At 38.7% G+C, this 19,522-nt stretch overlaps 1 protein-coding gene and 1 long non-coding RNA gene across 6 annotated transcripts in view; one reads left to right on the top strand and one right to left on the bottom strand.

Moving 5' to 3' along the window:
• The window catches only part of SHISA9 (shisa family member 9), a 184,503-nt gene that overhangs the window by 135,997 nt on the left and 28,984 nt on the right, over positions 1–19,522 (bottom strand). The window lies entirely within an intron of this gene.
• LOC133279491 (uncharacterized) overlaps positions 1–19,522 on the top strand; it is a 54,295-nt gene that overhangs the window by 7,755 nt on the left and 27,018 nt on the right. For all 3 annotated transcript variants that reach the window (XR_009746907.1, XR_009746905.1, XR_009746906.1), the window contains exon 2: positions 2,262–2,350. This is a non-coding gene — a long non-coding RNA (uncharacterized LOC133279491). The remainder of the gene's footprint in view (positions 1–2,261; positions 2,351–19,522) is intronic.

Below are 19,522 nucleotides of genomic sequence, written 5' to 3'. Positions count from 1 at the left end.
AGTACTAATACCACTAAGTTTTTCTTAAAGGAAAAATTGCGGTCTCCAACAAGAACAGTTCTGCATTTGTCCTTCAAATGCTTCTTTTGGGAAACAATGAGTCACATCTATGACAGCAAACAGTGAAATGCATCAAAACTTTGTAATTCAATACTGTAGAAATTGCTGTATGGAAATAAGGAACTGTCCACAGATATTGTTTTATGGATTAAGCAGGTGAATTGGAAGAATTTGAATTTCTGGGGGGCTTCCCAATGTCAAGGTGACAACTGCCACAAGTAGTAATTCAGAGAACTCTTATGCAAATACTATGAAGTCCCTTACATCACCAGAATGATTCAGAATGTTACATGACCGTAACTCTGACCATGTATGATAGTTATGAGACTAAGTTTTGAATAGTCTTCGAATTATTTAGATCTCTAGAAGATCCTTACTTACACTAAATATTAGAACCTTTTTAGCAGTCAGAAGTTACATTCCTTCATGGATATGTGATTGTAATAACCTATCAGATATGATAGGTACTCCAAAAATAGTAATAAAAGTCAACTTTGTTATATGCACTGTAATACTTTGCACTCTGCTTTCTAAAATAGGTCAGAGAATCTCTGCTCAATTTTGAATAGTAAAGCTTACTAGAAAGTGCCTTACTTATCTGAGGTGGTAGGACTTTCGAAACAAAAATTACACAATGGTAGTCTCAGACAGTATTTTCAGTGTCTCTGTATTTGGGTAAATTTTGTCATGAAGTAATTTTTACAGTTGAATAGCATAGCAAGGTGATGTATATGTTCTGTATTCAGACTTCAGGCTGTAGGAAGTTCATTGCTATAGCATCGCTATAGTTTTACTTGTATATTAATGTTCTTATGGAAAGCTTTGCCAGGTCTATCAGTCTCTCAAAACCACTATAGCCCATCAGGGCTGACTTTTTCATCATATTCCCTCTGCTGCTTTGTAGGAATGGTCATTATAAATCACTCTCTGCCCAAACATAGATACAGATGGAACTGGTTAATTACCACTTGTCTGCTCTGAGAATGAATATCAATGCAATATAGCTAAGCAATACCAATCTCTAGTAACCATCTGGAACAAGCTGTATCTCCTTGCCCAGGAGAGGCAAAAGTTTTAGAAGCCCTTGAGGCATGTGGCCCTCTCTGGGTTGCCTACAGTTACAACCGGCTGACACAAAACAGAAGAACAAGAATGGGGTCTTCTGCAGGGCCTGTATTACTTACCCCTTTTATAAAGTGCTGAATGGTATTTCGTGGTAGAATGTAACTGCCAAACTTAGTATTTCATGAAGACAAGCAATGCCATTGAAGGTCATAGCAACTCCAGGACCAGCAGAAGAAACAAAGAACTTGCTAAAAGCCTAGGCATGATCTTGGGTGGACTTAAGAGAAGCAAAGAAATGTTGAAGACCACCACATGGATGCAAAAGATGGGGGGTTTTCCTAATTCTAGATTTGCTTATTGAAAGATGTGGTTTAGTATTACACACTCTGATAAACCTGTAGGTTTCTGGGGATCCAAACTGGATTTTATATGGCAGATATAGTAGCTGTGAGCTCACCAAATCCTGACAGATGTAAGTATCTCCAAATGAGAGAAATGCTTGCCAGCACACAGCTGCTCAGAATCACAATTTTACTGCACAGTTTTGAGGGGTTTCTGCTCACTGCAGAGAGTTGCAATTCTTTCTTTTTGAAACTGTAGCCGTTAGCAGTAAGGTAGCATTAGGGTGCTCCCCGTAAAAAAACTCCCTTTGCTATCAGGCTGGCAGTCAAGCCTGAGCCAGAGCCTGGAGAAAGGACATATGACTATTGACGGGATTCTATTGATGGAAAAGACACATCTCTATTGGTGGAATTCTTTTTTGAATCTCCAAATAAAAGTATTTTTATTGTCTTTTAAATAAATTTTAAGTGTTCTTCTTAAATAAAGCAAATTCCTTATTGTTTCTACTGCTGAGCAAATTTAAACCAAATAATTTCTCCTTATAAAGGGGATGATTTCTAAACCTTATTCACACCTTGCAAGGGCTTGCAAAGCCTAGCAGATTCATAGAACTGAACGCTGACATGTGAAAACCCCTTATTCATAGTCGTTTGAAGGACTGGTGTCTGAATCTTATTTTGGTACTAGATGATTTTTTTTTTCTCCTGAAAAGCTTAATAACTTCAGTAGACCTGGAAACTGCATTGTTCTCTTGACTATGAACTTCACCTCACAAGGAGTATGTTTTGTTACAGCTCACCATTTTCTGGGAAACTTCCCTGGCATCAGCCTCTTTATAAGCAGAAACAGGAATTTTCTGTCTCTCAGAATGCCGAGGGCTGAGGTAAGATCTGTTTTATTTCATAAATGGAAGATTGGATGAGTTTGTCTTAGCCAAAGAATTCTTGTTTAGGTCTATATTTAACAAAGTACTTCAACCACACAGCTAACATGAAGTTTTTGAGTCAGGCTGTTGGAAGCAAAGGAACTAAGAAACCTTAAAATGCTGCAAATGTGCATCTACCTCACAAAATCTGTGCCCAAAGACTTATTTTATTCTAATATTTCACTGGTTTGCTAAAAGCAGTCAAAAGTATAATTTGATCAGGAAAATGTCATATTTCGGTTTCAAATACGCAGCACTGAGGAAAGTGGAAGGCCTCTTCATATATGTCTTTGAGAACTGTAAACTGAGAGGTGGAGCAAAAGCAAGCAAAACTTTTTAAACATATATAGCCGATTTACTTCTTTCCCTGGAAGCAAATGCATCTAGCTTTACATGGTGCAATTCTAACTTCTTTGTATACAGGCTAGGACTTTTGCTAAGCAGGTTTATTGTTGGTTTATACTGTGTCAATAAAAATATGAAAAAGAGCAAGTTCAATCAAGAATCTATGAAGATTCATTCACAAAGGGAATGGAAACTACAGGTCATACAAGGAGAGGTAGAATCTCCCACCCCATGCTTGATTTTAATTTGTTTCCTTTTAAGGGTGTTGTCTTAAAAAGGATATTTAAAAGTCTCAACATTTTATTTAGCAAACATTTGAAAGGGAAGGAGCGTGTGTGTGTGGCAGGGGGAGCTTGCCGTAGTGGTTCATGGAGCACATGGCTTCTTAACAGGCATTGCTACATGTCTTGCCACTTCACATTGGCTGTAGGGAAGGGGTCCAGCTCCAGCTAAACCTGTCTTTAGAAACAACTGATGCACAGACCTTGTGCTGGCCATCAGCACAAGCCAGTGGTGCATGCCAATGCAGTGCCTACTTTTCTTTTTCACACAGAATCTGAGATTAATAGGAGTTTTGTTGAAGTGACATACAGCTGTACTAATAGATTAAGAGCAGGCCCTGCTGTTTATAGTGCCTTAAAATCGATCTCTTCTATGTTTAGAAGTTCAAAGAAAATTTTGCAGGTATCAGCAAGTAGGTGATAGATAAAGTATTTAATTTCAGGATCTGTTTGGGTTTTAGACTATTTCTGTGCTCCAATTCTACACAATGCAATTCTCTTCAGGCTTCCCTTCATGGGAAAGCATGACATCTATTAACTGGAGTGAAATAATGCAGGCACTTGAAAAAGGCAAATGATTAATTTCACCCTGGTCAAACCCTGTGAAACAGTGAGCACCAAAAGCCAACAGGAAGAAAGGATGGTTGGAACTTTCAGGGCTAGACCCCGTATCTTTTTCTAAAGAATTCCTTCCTGCTTTACGTGGTAACTCAGTGATGTACTTCACTCTTAATTCAGGGAATTTGTTTATTATGCAGAAAAAAGAAATGTAAGATTGCATCTGTTGGTAGACAGCTAGTGGCAACTCTGTCTTTTTAAGTGCAGTTGGAAGACCTATCTTGGCCCAAGGCTGGTAGATTGAAAATTTGCTGGCACATTTTTGTTCAGCAAATCAGACTCAGAATTTGGAACTGACCGTGGTGCTAGGTGTTTCCAAATAATTGATATAAATGAGTATCAAGATTCCTTTTCTTGGCAATCAAGAAATATAAAGGCAATTATTGTCTTTTTAAAGATGTAACAGTAATGGACTGTTTGCTCATAATTAAAGTGTCAAGGTCACCATAATCTGAATGGAAATCATACTGCCTCTGCCCTGCTGTCTCCACTGTTATAACTATTACTTCAAGTTCACGATGTTCTATATATTCCTTTGAAAAACCTCTACCTCTCTGAAAAAAGATCTTTAAGCCTGATAAGACCTTGAACTGCTTGCAAATCTAATGCGGTATTGAATTAGCTCTTTTGTCTCCTTTTTGCTGATGGGAAAGAATTATTTCTCCCTGAATGCCAAGGACAGTTCTGCAAAACTGGCTGAACAAATTAACCAATAAACCCAACCTGCATGCTTATCCTCAGTATAAAAACAAGTACAGTGAAAAATAGCTCTGTGTCTGTATACAGAAGCAGGGAGAGAGGAGAAAAAGGTGTTTTTTTTTCTTGGAAATTGTCTTTGTCATTTCTGAATAACTAATACTCAAAGAGAAAAGGAAAAATGTTGCCTTGAGAATAAAATAAAAGCAATTTAAATGCCAAATCCTAGTCAGAAAATCTCAGTGCTCTGAAGGCTGCATGGCTGACCTTCAGAGAAGCCAAGATGCAGTAAAAAGAGGAGAGAAGGGACTGAAGCAGGTTGGAGAAGGCTTGTTCAAAACTGTGGTAATGTCTGGGCGACTTGTTGTGATTGCCAGCCCCAGAGGGCAGTGGGAGCCATGCGGTGATCTACTGGTGTTAGAGCTGCTCCAAAATGGGAGATGTGCTGTCCCTGAGTTTGGTGCCTAACGTGCATGCATGCCTGGAGACGCTGTGTGCCACAGAGCCACAAAACTTGTACATAATATTCTGAAGTGATTAAAATTAACTTGGGATAATTTTTTATGCAATTGCAGTTACACTTGGTTGGCCGAAATCTGCTTGGACTTTGTGCTTAAGTGTGAGTCCTTCAGATAATCAAACTGTGACAGTAAATTAAACAGGGCCTCTGTCTTAGCCACAGTAACAGCAATCAGCACAGTCGTCCATCCTATTCCCTGGTTTGCAGTGTCTGAAGGTTTGGCATGGGGCTCAGCACAACCACGTGGGTCTGCACATGGCTTGGGTGACAGCACAGGACACACACTGTTCCCAGAACCCATATGGATAGTGCCACTGTTGGAGGTGTGAGAATAGTTACCTGCGTGGACATGGGCTCTGCCATACCATTTGACCTCAGGCCAGAAATTATTCCCAGCTCACTGTTTACTAGTTGTAGGCTTTAGGGCCTTGTCTGTTCTGCAAAATCTGGCTTTCCTGTTTGGCAGCTTCCCTGCATTATCCTGCCTCACATTCTCTACCACTTCAAACCACAATGAAATCCTGTTTACCAGTTACTAGTTGCTGTGGTTTAAGCCCAGACGGTAACTCAGAACCATGCAGCCTCACCCTTCTTCCCCACCTGCTCCAGGAGGGATGGGGAGGAGAATAGGAAGACTTTAAATCCCATGGGTTGAGATAAGAACTGTTCAGTAACTAGGGTACAGTGCAAAACTACTACTGCTACCACCAATAATAATAATATTAGGGGAAATAACAACGAGAGAGAATATAAAACTCAAAGGGAAAAGGAAAAGAAAACAATAAACACAAGCAATGCTCACCACCCACTGAATTATACCCAGCCCAACTTGAGCAGTGATTTGGACCTTCTGGGTAACTTCCCCCCAGTTTATATACTGGGCATGACACGCTGTGGTATGGAATACCTCTTTGGCTAGTTTGGGTCAGGTTTCCTGTCTCTACTTCATCCCAACTTCCCATGCCCCTCCTCACTGGCAGAGCAAAAGACTGAAAAGTCCTTGATTGGGGTAAACATTACTTAGCAGCAGCTAAAAACATTGGTGTGTTATCAGCACTGTTCTCAGACTAAAGTTGAGAACACAGCAGTGCACCAGCTACTAAGAAAGAGAAAAATAACTGCTACAGCTGAATCCAGAATACTAGTACATACAATATTTTTTAGGAACTTGAACCTAAATGTTTCAGCTCTCTCCCTGTGAAATTCTGCTGCATATTGAGAGCAATCGTTCTGTACCATGTGTAGGATGGTGCTCACTATTGCACTGGAGTGCCAAGAGAGGAGAGCAGAAAGAGCACCCCAGCATAGTCGGGGTGTAACTTCAACTCTTAAATTCCTACAGACCAAAGACTGAAACTTGTATTCGATGCCCAGGAGCAACACAAGTGAAAAGAGTTTTAATTCTGAAATCAGAGGAAAAAAGAAAGTGCAAGTCTAAGAGCTAAAGCATGGATAGTATCTTCCCTGTGCATCAGAAGTTTCGCTTGTGAACAAGAATGTTGTGCATGGTCCAACACAGGTCTGAGCATTATCGATATAGTTTTAAGGTGTCAGTAAGAAGAGGGAAACCCAGAACCAGAATAATATTTCTGGAATCATTCATTATGATTATGTAGGAAATCAGTTTTTTAAATCAGAAGTATGGCTGCTCAATATTATGTAAGAGCCATTATATGCTTTCATAAATTTGTTACAAATTGATTCTCCTTAATTTTTTAATTAAACTATGCTTTTATTTAGCATTGCAAGAAGCAAGTGAAAAATACATTTTAAAAATCAATTTTAAAAATGCAGTCAAGTGCTTAGTTCTGAAGATTCATGCTTTCATTTTGGAGGAATGGGATTTTGGTTGTTTTAATTGTCAAATTCCAGAACTATCATAAAACTACATAAAGCTGTCTTGATTTCTTGACTTAAGTGCATGGAAAAAAAAGAACTTCCATTCTGCATTTTGATTCTTTGGTCTAAAACCAGCAGGTTATTAGTTCATATTATTTAGTTTATTTATTTTGTAATTATGACTGATACACTGTAATCAGCCTGCTTTAAATTATCTTCTGAAGTCTCATAAATTAGATTGAATCCTATTTGCTTTTCTTTCTTAATACTGATATGAAAAAATAATTACATTTACAAAATAATTATCATGACACATTTAATAAAAAAGAAAATCTATAGGCAGGAGCATTATTTTCTTTATAATCTGTTATGTTCTTGTTTCCTCCTAGAGATACGCACAAAGTTCAATACTCAAAGATTAGATGAAATTTAGCTTTTACCACTACATCTAATTTGTGATCCAAACTGAATTATCCTCAGCTTAGCTTTGTTTGAAAACCTGTACGTTTACTCACTTCATCACGGTGTGCTGTTGGGTGGTAATATAATGCTGTACTGATTAGACTGAGGATGAGATTCTGTTAGACCTTGTAATGCTATTTAGCAACACGTGAATGGAAGTCCTCACAGCTCCTAAACACAGGTGATGTGAGGGTATTGTGAACACTAGAGCAAAAAGCACAAACCCTGGGATGCTACTCAATGTCAAATTTCAACTGTTAGGCAAGAGCTGAGGCTCCTACAAGTTGTGTAGTCATCTGCCTTTGCAAATGAGCAAAAAAGTCATGCAGGCATAACTGCAGCATGAGGAAAGCCCTCGGGGTAAATATTCCAAAGGCATATAGTGCTTCAGCCAGCAGATTCACTGATAATCACAGAATCATAGAATCCCAGACTGGTTTGGGTTAGAAGGGACCTTAAAACTCATCCAGTTCCAACCCCCTGCCATGAGCAGGGACACCTTCTACTAGACCAGGATGCTCCAAGCCCCATCCAACCAGGCCTTGAACACTGCCAGGGATGGGGCAGCCACAGCTTCTCTGGGCAGCGTGTTCAGATAATCCAATTAGATTGATAACCTAATCAGCTAGGAATGCCTGATTATAGATTTTTCATTTAGAAAAGGCTGCTTGTGACTTTTAAAACATTCAGCTCACAATAGCATCACCAGACAAGACATTGCCTGAAAACTGCAGAGTTCACTGCATTTATTTTCCAAATTTGACAATTAAATACTTGTGAATTTTACAGTGTGTCAAATATATGCAACCTGTGCTGAAGAAGTGCCTCCTTCAATTTTTTTCTCTATGAGAAATTTCTGTCACAAAACATTATATTCAACACTTAAACTATTGTACAGAGTTATTTTTCACTGTAAGACAATCTGTTGAACTAAAATATATTTCTGTCATCTTTAATCTTTGCAAAACACTGTAAAGACCATTTACATTTCCCATTTTGTTATTTAAAACACCATTCAAAATAGTAGGTTTTTCTTTGTTATTAATAATTCTGTTCATCTAACAGACACCTATACTCTCCCTCCACAAAGCAGATTTTCCTGTGTGTTTTTATAGGGGATGGATAATGTAGAATGTAGATTGTGGAATGAGATGGCTGATGTGACACCAAAGCAGCACTTTACCTCCTGTACTCCTTCTTCTCCAGAGTTCCTTTTGCCACACATTTTTCCCCTAATACACCTTCCTTCTCTTGGTCCCCTTCTAAGTTTTAAGAATCCTTTGCCCTAATGTGGCCAGTTTCCAAATGGCAGCAACTAGTTTTATCTCTGTTATCAGATGCTGAGTATATGTAGAGTTTTACCCTTATTCCTCTTGAAAAAATGATAAATTATTACATCAATGGTGTATGAGCTACGTTTGTCGCAGTTGTTTCCTACACTGCTTAAATCACAGCTTAATTTCTATTAGGTCAAGAGAGCTCTGTTGAAAACCGAATACTATAAATAAATAAAATGCATTACTTGTTTGGGGGGTTGTTTGTTTGTTTGTTTTAAAGTTCAAAATGTAAGGCACTGCTTTGTCAAGAAATTCCCTTGTTTACTTTTGGCTTTATCCCTTGTGACTAATAACCATCCTCATCTCATCTCACATGGCTGACAATACCAGCTGAGTATAAATCAAAACCTCCCTGCAAGCACTGTGTTCCAGAGAACCTCACATTCAGCTTTGACCCAAACCTTGGAGATAAAGTTCACCTCCATAGAGGATATTTTTAGTCTGGGTTTACAAAGCAACGACTCACATGGTGTAAAATATTTGCAGTAGATGCCTAGGCCAAAAGACAGCCTCCAACCTCCTGGAATTCTAAATATCAGTACTAGTGTGGTAACTAGGATTATCCTTAAGGCTCAATAGAAATACTGAACACCAGCAAATGTTCAGGATGGAAACAGTGCGATCTGTCCTGGAGCATGTCAGGCACTGTAAGCTCTTGGAAACACGCTGGAGTTTCTGACACATGGAGTTTCAGATTTCCAGCTGTTTAGCGTTATTTATAGAAAAAGTGATCTTCATATTCTTGCCTTCCATTCCAGAATTATGGGATGTCACTGAACATTTAGTGTATTTAAATTGGAAAATTGGATGGTTTATGAAATAAAATTAATGGTCAGCTGGCATATAATTAATCAATTATTTTAGTCTACTTGAATTTGGAAATACCTGAAAATAGGCTTTAGACAATAATTTTTAATAGAAAAGCAATAGGTCTTAAACTCAAGCTTTTTTCCCCTAATACTTTTATTACTGTGTGCTTTTTGAACTTTGTCTAATTTCCGTAACTTGCATAATTTTCCTCATGGAAGCAATAACTAGAAAATAATGCACACCTATTCATTGAATATTCATGCAAATATTTAAATGAGTTTGTGTCCAGGTTCTTTTCTCCCAGTTTTTGCTTTCTGAATATATTCCAGTGAATAAGGTTAATGTTAGGAACACTGATGAAAAGAATTAAGAGGATTATACTTGCATTGTACTGTTATTTTATAAGAAATCATAATAATTCTGTCAAAGAGCAGTGGCAAGTTAGATGCCACAGGTACAAGAACAGCAATGCAGGCTTCATGTTTCTGAGTCAAACTGGACAAATAATTCTTTGTTGTCTGTTGATAGCAAATGAGATGAAGTGAGGCTGGACCAACTATACAAAAGGCTTTATGAGTGAAGTTAAGTTCCCAGAGGATATGCTTAGTTTTTGGTAGCCATGCTGAACACACCCGATGCGTGGCCTCAGGTTCCCCTTTCAATTAACAACCTGCAGAAAGCTAGTTTGGGGGTTTGCTGTTGTGTTTGTTGGTTTAGGGGTTTTTCCTAGACAAGTCCAGTAAGGCTTGTCAATGGGCCCTAGCATCACTTAAGGAATAAAGATTTCCTGACTTGCTCAACAGGAGAATTCTGTATTCATCCCCAGTGCCACAAAAAGAAACACATTACATAGCTCAGTTATTATCTATTCCATAGCACTTTACATCTCTTACCTCCTTATTTAGGATCGGTTTTGATAGGGAGGTGCTCCTGGTTTTGAAGTGGAAAATGGCTCTATGGTTTTAGTACCTTTCGTCATATATAAAACTATTGAGTCCCACTGTACACTTTACTGCTGAATAAGGAATTTAGTTAGAGCAAGCAGCTTAGTGAGACTGCATCATAGGTTCTGCAGGATCAGTGGCAGCTGGCCCAAGGTAAAGAAACCCCACAGCATCCCCTGCCTTATGCTGCAGAGACTGACACACAGCTCCCCTGCTCTACAGTGGAGGAAGCCCACAAAGCAAACAGTCACCTTTCCTTTGCTGCTCTTAATCACAAACAGGGAAGATCAGGACCGTGTTTCTTTCCAGAACCTTTTCCACCAGTGCCATGCCAGGTTTTGTATTCAGAGGATATTTCATTTTAAATTAAGCAGTATAGACTTAAATATTCTACTTCAAAAGAGTTTGCAAAGTATAAACATTAATGTATCCATTAATAGAAATCATACTCCAGTGCAAATACAATTAGTATTTAGCCAATTTATGTTTAATGACATAGCAGTTATCAAAGCTTAATTACTCTAATTAGAATTTTATTCAGTAAGGCACATTTTATAGAGAAAATATTTGCTTAGCACTCTACAGGATGAGTCCCAAAGACTAGCAGTGACTTAGGCTGGGGTTTTTAAACTGAGTTCCTCATTCATACATCCTCAAAAAAACCCCAAAACTTAGATGTTATTTACCTGCCTTTCAATAAAGTACTCAGTAATTATTTGCACAATAGTATCAAAATACCTGCATTATGGCAATCTGAAATGAACTGACTCATGGTTATCTTGTATATTTTGTAATATGCTGCTTCCATCCCTCTCGAGTCAGTGAGATGTTTCTTGCTATAATCAGGTTTGTACCTCTTTTTCGTATCTGAAGCCACTCACCTGTAGTATTAAAGTACATAAAACTTACTAATAAATTAAAAGTAATTTATTCTGCATTAGATTTAATTTTTTTTTACTGAATGCAAGTGAAACAATAATAACTCAATTTTCTTGTCACAAAATTCTTAATCAGCTTCACCTTGGTCCTTGGTAGTTAGGAAGGAAATTAGCTCCATTTCTAAACACATGAAAGACAAGAAGGTGATTAAGAGCAGCCAGTGGGGATTTAGAAAGGGCAGATCATGCCTGATCAACCTCATTGCTCTCTCTCTCAGATGAGGTTACTAGCCCTGCAGAAAAGGGGAGGACAGTGGATGTTGTATAATTGAATTTTTAGCAAGTCCTTTGACCCAATATGCCATAGTCTCATCACCAAATTCATGAGATACAGATGGGACAAACAGGGTGAGTGAAAATCTGGCAGGAGCACTAGGATTGGAGTACTGTGACCAGTGGTGCTAAATCCAGCTACTGGTGTCCCTCCGGGATTAGCAGTGGGACTAATGTTATTTAATGTCTTCAGTAACAACCTGGAAAATGGGATGAAACACACTCCTAGAAAGTATGTGCATGTCACCAAAATGGGCGAAAAAGCTCCTGGACAGGCTGGAGAAATGATTGAGCAGAACATTGTGAAATTCAGCACTAGAAAGTAGGAGGTTTGCATCTGTGAAGGAATCTCATGCAACAGTGAAAGCTGCAAGGATTCTGCTCTGCAGGAAAGTGGTTAAATATTGCACCAAGTTTCCCACAAAGATTCCAGAATCTCTGTCCTCTGAGGTGTTCAAGACTCCGTTGGATATGGCCCTGAGCAGCCTGATCTATTTAGAGCTGTTTTGATCATGGGATTGAACTGGATATCCTCTGAAGGTCCATTCCACCCTCATTTTGATTCTGTGACTATATTTCTCATTGTGTAGTGCATGTTGCATGCATGATGACTTTGAAGAATGCAGCATTTTTAAAATTTGTATAAATTCAGGTAATCATGATATGCAGATCCATAGTATGGCTACTGCAATGTCAATTTATTTATTCTTTTCCTGTGAGTTAGAAAAATCTTCCCACTCTGAAAAAGGACCATTTCATTGACCTCAACTCCAGGGTACTGACACAAACATAGCTTATAACTAACTTCTCTAACTCCTCACTAAAAAATAGATCAGTGTGTTTGTGCAGCTTCTAGGAGATAAAAAGACAGCACAACCTTAACTCTATTAAGTATGTGGAAGAGAGAAGAAAACACTCTAAAAGTCACAGTCTTTAAAATTAGACTCTTCATTTCAAAGCATATGAGCTAAGGCAGTGTAGAAATCCTGCTTTTAAAAAAATAAGCAATGAAATCCTGAAATAACTGACTTCATGGCAGGGGTTGGTACTATGACCCTCCATGCACGGCAAGGTAGAAATAAAGGTCTTCTTGAAACTAGTGACCTGTAGCAAATTGTTCACTACTTTCCTTTCCTCTCTGGTAATACTGGAACCCCATTTAAAGTGTTTTCTTTAAACTCACTTGTGAATATTCTAAGTTGATACTGAGCAACCATTCTAATGCCACCAACATATACTTCTCTTCCATATGGTATATAAACATGATCTGTTTTTATAGGTGTATCTTCAGTCCAGCCTGAGAAGGTTGGGGGGGGAAGGGGGGGGGCCTCACAAAAAGGATAATAGATATTACTCTATTCTACTATTCTGGCAGCCAGAAGTCATATGGGATAGTTCTGGCAGCCAGGGATTACTGAGTCATGAGGATGTTCTAGCCACACTTTTGCTTTTGCAGAAATGGCATCTGCAGCTGCAGGAGCACAGTGACACAAAACAATAGGAGAGGACCTGAAACTCTGCCCACAGAATCCATATATTCCAGGAAAAACAATGCAAGTGTTCAGTGTACCATGCAAAAGGAGACCTGACTCATAGGATTACAAACTCAACATTACTAGAAAGCATCAAGTCAGTTATAAAAATTTTAGGAACTGATATCAAGCCTTCTAACTTTTTCCTATAAGCTATTAAATAGTTTATTTATTTTATATAACACCCGTACAAAGTTGTTAATAAAAATCAGGGATGGTGTTTTGCTCAGTGAGCTAATGTGCCTGGACTGTGTATTTTACTGGGGTTATAGGCATTTGCTGTAGCAAGGAGAGTCTGTGAAAAAGGGAGAATTGGAAAACTGTCTTAAAATGGATTGATTTTAGTCACAAGAACCTTAGGAACACCACAAACAATAGCATCTTGTATTTACAGGACAGGCACATGGAATTAAGAAGGATTCCAGATTATCAGAAAGCAAACACAGAAGTGTAGTGGCAATGCCTGGCTGACTGCAACGCCTGCTTTTTCTTCCACAGAGGTTGTAGTACTCAGCATGGTGAGGCTGTCTTGCATACCCTGTAAAGCCTGCTTTCTGCACTCCTACACTGGGACAATTTTCTTCTGGATATGTCTGAGTCTTTAAGAGCTTTTCAGTGTCAGGCTGGTTCCTTTTGTTGTATCTATAAAAGCTGGAGCAAAAGAATTTTGTGCCAGCCAAACCAAAAATAGCGTTTTTACAATCAGGGTTGAAAAATGGGGAAGACAGTTTTATATAGCACCACTAAAAGATAACAGAGAGCCTATTAGCAGCAAGAAGTGTCTTATTTTAAAATATATATGTAATCTCAAAGTGCCTTTCCTTTGCTTCACTCTACAGTCTGAAAAAATATTTTAAAAAATGACCATGGATTGGTAACTTCAGAAATCTAGTTTTCATCTTTTGAAGTCTAACTAGCATTATTATTATATGAATTCATATGTAATATACATATGTGTACACCATATAAATAAAACAATATTTAGTGTTTTAATGTATTTTACACAGCTAATTCAAATAGTGTCAAGTAACTACATATACATATAAAAATAGTGTAATATTCAGTAACTTTTCTTTCAGAGACAAGTAGATTTAATTCTTTTATACCAATAAATAAAATGAGACAGAAAATGATGCCTGACTACAGTTGAACGTCACCGAATATATTTCTGTTTCCACTATTATTGTCACTGTTGGTGGCAAAAGATGCTAATTGCAGGCAGCTTTCCTGACAGCAAATGCAGCATGTTGGTAATTCTGGTTTTGTCAAGGAGTTGCATCTTGTAGCCTATGTGTAGAACAAAGGAGGCTTTCAGCTCTCTGGGGCTTGAATTAGTCTGTATCCTGACTTCCTCTAATCCATCAGATGATTGCATTTAATGTTCTGCTATTAAATAAATCAATATCTTTATGAAAGTTGCACTTGGGAAAGCCTTTATGAAAGAAGACCTCTCTCACCAGTATGTTTCATAGTAAGAATGGCAATGCTATGAATGATGGTGTAAACATAGCTTTAAAAGTTATCAAATTTTATAAAAATGCCATTAGAAAGGCTTGTCTGACAGGAAAAAAAAAAATGAAGGAAAGGGGAAAGGTACCTATCATTTTTATTTTAAAAACATCATTATGTAAAACATTATAATGGAAAGGCTGAATATCTGCTTTCACAGTGCAGTCATTGAGATGCTGAGTTCCTTCCAGGCTTGCCTGATTGCCTGCATAGACTGAAAGAAAGAAATAATGAAAAAGACCATGTTTTCATCCCCCAAGATAAAAGGCAGGCAGGCAGACAATGCTTTTTGTCTATGGGCTCCACTGCAAGGGGACAATTTACTTATTTTCAGTATGTTCTGTGAAAGCCTCTGATGGTATAGAACCACAGACTGGTTTGGGTAGAAGGGACCTTAAAGCTCATCCAGTTCCAACCCCCTGCCACGGGCAGAGACACCTTCCACTAGACGAGGTTGCTCCAAGCCCCGTCCAACCTGGCTTTGAACACTGCCAGGGATGGGGCAGCCACAGCTTCTCTGGGCACCCTGTGCCAGCACCTCAGCACCCTCACAGGGAAGAACTTCTGCCTAAGAGCTCATCTCAATCTCCCCTCTGTCAGGTTAAAACCATTCCCTCTTGTCCTGTACCTACAGGCCCTTGTCCAAAGCCCCTCTCCAGGTTTCCTGTAGACCCTTTAGGCACTGGAGCTGCTCTAAGGTCTCCCCTTAAGGAGCTTTCTCTTCTCGAGGCTGAACCAGCCCAGCTCTCTCAGCCTGGCTCCAGAGCAGAGCTGCTCCAGCCCTTGCAGCATCTCCATGGCTTCCTTTGGACTTGCTCCAACAGCTCCACGTCCCTCTTGTGTTGGCGGTCTCAGAGCTGATTACAAAAGTTGTCACACTGGAGTTTATTGCCCTCAGGTGCTTCTCAGGTTTTCATTACCATTACTGGTGCTCTGTTGACCACAAATGAAAGGTCATTGGCCATAAAAAAAAAAAAAAAAGAAACAATCACTTTGTTTCCCATTTATTATTTCTCTTGGATTGAAACCTCGCTTCTCCTGACCACTATTTTCATGATTGTTAATGGTTTGCAGTTTAAAAAGAAACAAAGGTTCCACCTTTTCCATACCTGCCTCACAGAGCTCCTAGGAGACTCAAGAATACCATGGCATAAGAGACAATTTATGCATATGCTGGGAATTATTTGAATTGAAAGATCTCTAAGGCAGTATCAGAAAATTGGGGGGGGGGGGGGCAGCGGGAAAGTCAACACTAGCCTCACATTTCCCTTGTTTTTGCATCATATTATTGGGAAAACTATTTTTTCCAAGGCACAGAACTAAACCAGTTATTTAAAATCCCTGTGAGGACAAGCCAACATGCTTCATTTGGCTATGACCATCAGTCAAGTATTCATTGTAAAACAGTGGTTCACATTACTAAAACTACAAAGAGATTAATTTTTTTTAGGTGTATTAGGCTGACAAAACAGAAAAGATTAATATAAAATGAACTGATTAAATTAAAACCTTTGATTAGCTCTCTTAGGAAGAATTACTTGCCTAGTCTAGTATGTCTGTATTCATATGTGAAGAACACAGGATTAATATACAATTACTTCATCACTATGCAGCTTCTGTTGGTATACTGAAATATGTGAATGGATTTGTTTTGTTTAATTCCAAGCAACTGGGAAATCAGCAAGAAAAGAAATCAGAGCCCTTAAAGGAATTAAGAGCCCTTAAGAAAATAGCCATTAATTTAGGGGCGCCCACTTCCTGGCTCAGATCTGATTAGGAGGCTTATTTATGGCGTATTTCAAACTCAGAAGGACACTAGATTGTTGAAAACACACCTTGTGTCTACAGAAGAAACATGAGCTGCCTGCAGCTAAAAGTGGAGGGATGCCAACAAAAGAGCTTGTTCATACCCTTAAGATGTAGCCGGCTGCCCTGGTGTTCTTCCAGCCCCATTTTGTGAAGACACACAGGGGATATGTGAGGGGAACTGGTCTAGCTTTAACTACACATACATGCTTTCTTTTGCTGAGTGTTTTTAAAGTCATAACAGCCCTACAGTCTGACTCAGAAGACAGCCACGAGGCAGTGATGCTACTGTAATGTGGGAAGGAGGGGGGTGATGATCCTCAGTAAAGAGGCAGGAAAATGAAAATGGACAGGGGTTAAAATGAGCACACTCTGAGGGGTGTTACTGCTGAAAATGTCATTTGGTGACACCACAGCCACAAAGAATAGAAGGATACATAATGCCCAAACCATGGGCTCCCTGGATACGCACATATATACACATATATATTCCTAAGGCACATGGGTCATCAAGGTCTTAAGAAAAATGAGCCATGTACACAAACCATGCATAGTTTCAATATTTTTGCCAAGTGTCTCTCTTTTTTTTAGTGGTAAGAGATGTCATATTGTTTAAAAGGAGCTCCTGTGGATTATTGTAACTATAGGGTTGTAGAGGAGAGCATGGTGTATGGTAAATATGTCACACCTGGAGCTGGGTGGGAAAATCATTGAATTTTGCCTGTCCAAAAAACAATAGGACTGCAGCATGCACAAGACAGCAGTTTTAAGGGACTTACGAGAGACTCACTGCACCACTCACTGCATTCTCATGGCAGGATGATGGGAATAGAGTGACTGCAAAGTGTTGTCATCCAAACTAAAGGTAGACTGACCCAGCAGCAGAATCAGGGCCTGGCAGCTTGAGGGAGTACCGACACAGAAGCTGGGCAGTCCCAGGCCTCCCAGTCAGCTCTGAACCATCACAACATGACACACTCTCTTCATCTTATGTAAGAAAAGAATTTGCACAGCTAATGATTCTGTCTATCATGCCTTTAATAAAAGAGCAATAACAAAACCTGTGGGTGTACTAGAAATGGAAGGCAGGCTACCCCCTCATAGTTCTCAACAAAATCTACACAAAAAGCAAAGTTCTGCTTAGCTTTGCAGGAGGACCTAGAGGAGAAGCACTAATGTTTCCAACATGAGCAGGTTGGCATTCTTAAACCCAAAATAAACATGTTCTTTTTACTCCAAAAGTCATGTTTTCTACTTCCAGCTCAACTTCTCTCCTAATTTGACATATTTTAAATACGTCAAATAGCTTTTTGGTATGGGCATCCCTGGCACCTACTGAATGGGGTACCTGCATATTCCTGTGTGAACCAGCAGCACTGTTCCTCTCTGAACTCCTGTCCAAACTAAGTGCTTGTCTATTGAAATGTACTGGTCAGAAGTAAGAGCTTTGCGTAGAGACAGTCAGATTGTGGATTATGTTCACCATTGCCATATAATATGGAATAAGACATGACAAAATATTTTCAGTTACATTGTCTTATAAAGTTAACTCGGTTCAGCTGAAATGTTAGTAATCTGTTAGTAAGCTATGAAGTATCATTTACAGGATCTGTGAGCTAATCTTAGAGTTGTATGCCAGAGGTTCATTTGACTATTGAATTTTTGGATATGGACTTGCTATAGACCTTATGATAAGCCTCTAAATAATTTGAGAAATATTTGTACCTCTTCACTTTTGTAATTCTTCTGATATTTCATATTGAAGACATTGCCATGATCACTGTAGATAGAAAGGATAGTAATGCCACTGGTGTAGTAAACTATAGCCATAAATTTGTTCACAAGTACATAGTATATGACCTTAAACTGCTTATTTGAGGGTCCCATTTATGTAATTATCTTGCTATACAAAGCAAAGCATAAAATAATCATTGTTTTGGAAATGTTTTTAAACCCACTAATCATTCATGGAATGCAATTATTCACTGATTTTAACACAAACAGTTGATTATATGACATTATATTTTAAGTACATATTGGAACAATAGGTTAGTCATTGCATGTATTTCTGTTTACAAAATCAGGATTAGTATGGTGCAAATGGAAAGATTTCGAGACTGGAGACATGCACTTTGTAATCGTGTCTGGAAGAGCCCGCATAGCTGTTGCTGTGTATGTTGCTGGCTAGTTCCCTTATGAAGTTGTGTTTAAAGTTGTCAGAAGTGTGGTCTTTTGTCAGCAATCCAGGTGTGCTGTGTTCTTGTTGCAGAAAGGCAGACATTTTGTCACTGGTTTGGGTTTTTATGTTTGTCTAAATACAAATGATGGGTGGATGTGACACAAAATCATGACCCGTCCCTGGCAGTGTTCAAGGCAAGGCTGGATGAGGCTTGGAACAACCTGGTCTAGTGGAAAGTGTCCATGCCTGTGGCAGGAGGTTGGAACTGGATGAGCTTTAAGGTCCCTTCCAACCCAAACCAGTCTATGATTCTATTCTACTAGTTGCGGCCAGTAGGCTCTAATATATTTCCAAAACTGGGACAGGAACATTTAATAAGGTAAGAAATAGAAAATAACAGATACCATTTTCCTAAAGTTCATCTTCAAAACTAAGAGCTTTTAGGATCACGCACAATGAGCTACCTTGAATGGTGCTTTACATGTCCAAGCAGCAGCTGATGTACTATGAAACTTCCACATACAGCTTTTTCTGTGAATTCACTGCACATTCATCCTGTGTCCCACAAAAGTCAAACAGCCATTTCAGCAGATATTTAGAAAATATGTGAAGTGTCTACAGTGTTTTTACATGATACATACACAGACTAGAACATATACTTCAGAGGAAAGAAAAATACAATATTCTTGAGATGGGAAAATGTATTTTTAGTTTTGGCTAATATTGAGGGCTTGGGAAAACCGTATTTTTTCATTGTATTTTTGTGGAATTGAAGAGGGAAGGATTAATGTCTTTTGAGGAGGCTCTGGTTACTTTTGTATAAAAGACTGCTGCTTGTGCCACTCATTTTCCCAGAGTGTTAGCAAAAAAATGGAAAACAGAAAATGGAAACAGTCATCTTCTATGTCTTTTTCTTACTATGAGAGTTAGCTCTAAAGAAATTGTAAGAGTCATTTAGTTGAATTTCAGAAACATCTGACCATGGCAGGGCTTGCAAATTAAAGTACTTCAAAACCACTTTCAATATAAAAATAAAATCTA

This window comes from Pezoporus flaviventris, unplaced genomic scaffold (assembly GCF_033815535.1).
Source record: "Pezoporus flaviventris isolate CSIRO_AGI_PZ_B2104156 unplaced genomic scaffold, CSIRO_AGI_Pfla_v1 ptg000078l, whole genome shotgun sequence".
NCBI classification, from domain to species: Eukaryota; Metazoa; Chordata; class Aves; order Psittaciformes; family Psittacidae; genus Pezoporus; species Pezoporus flaviventris.
Note: the sequence above shows the minus strand (reverse complement) of the source record. Positions and strands in the feature narration are given on the sequence as shown.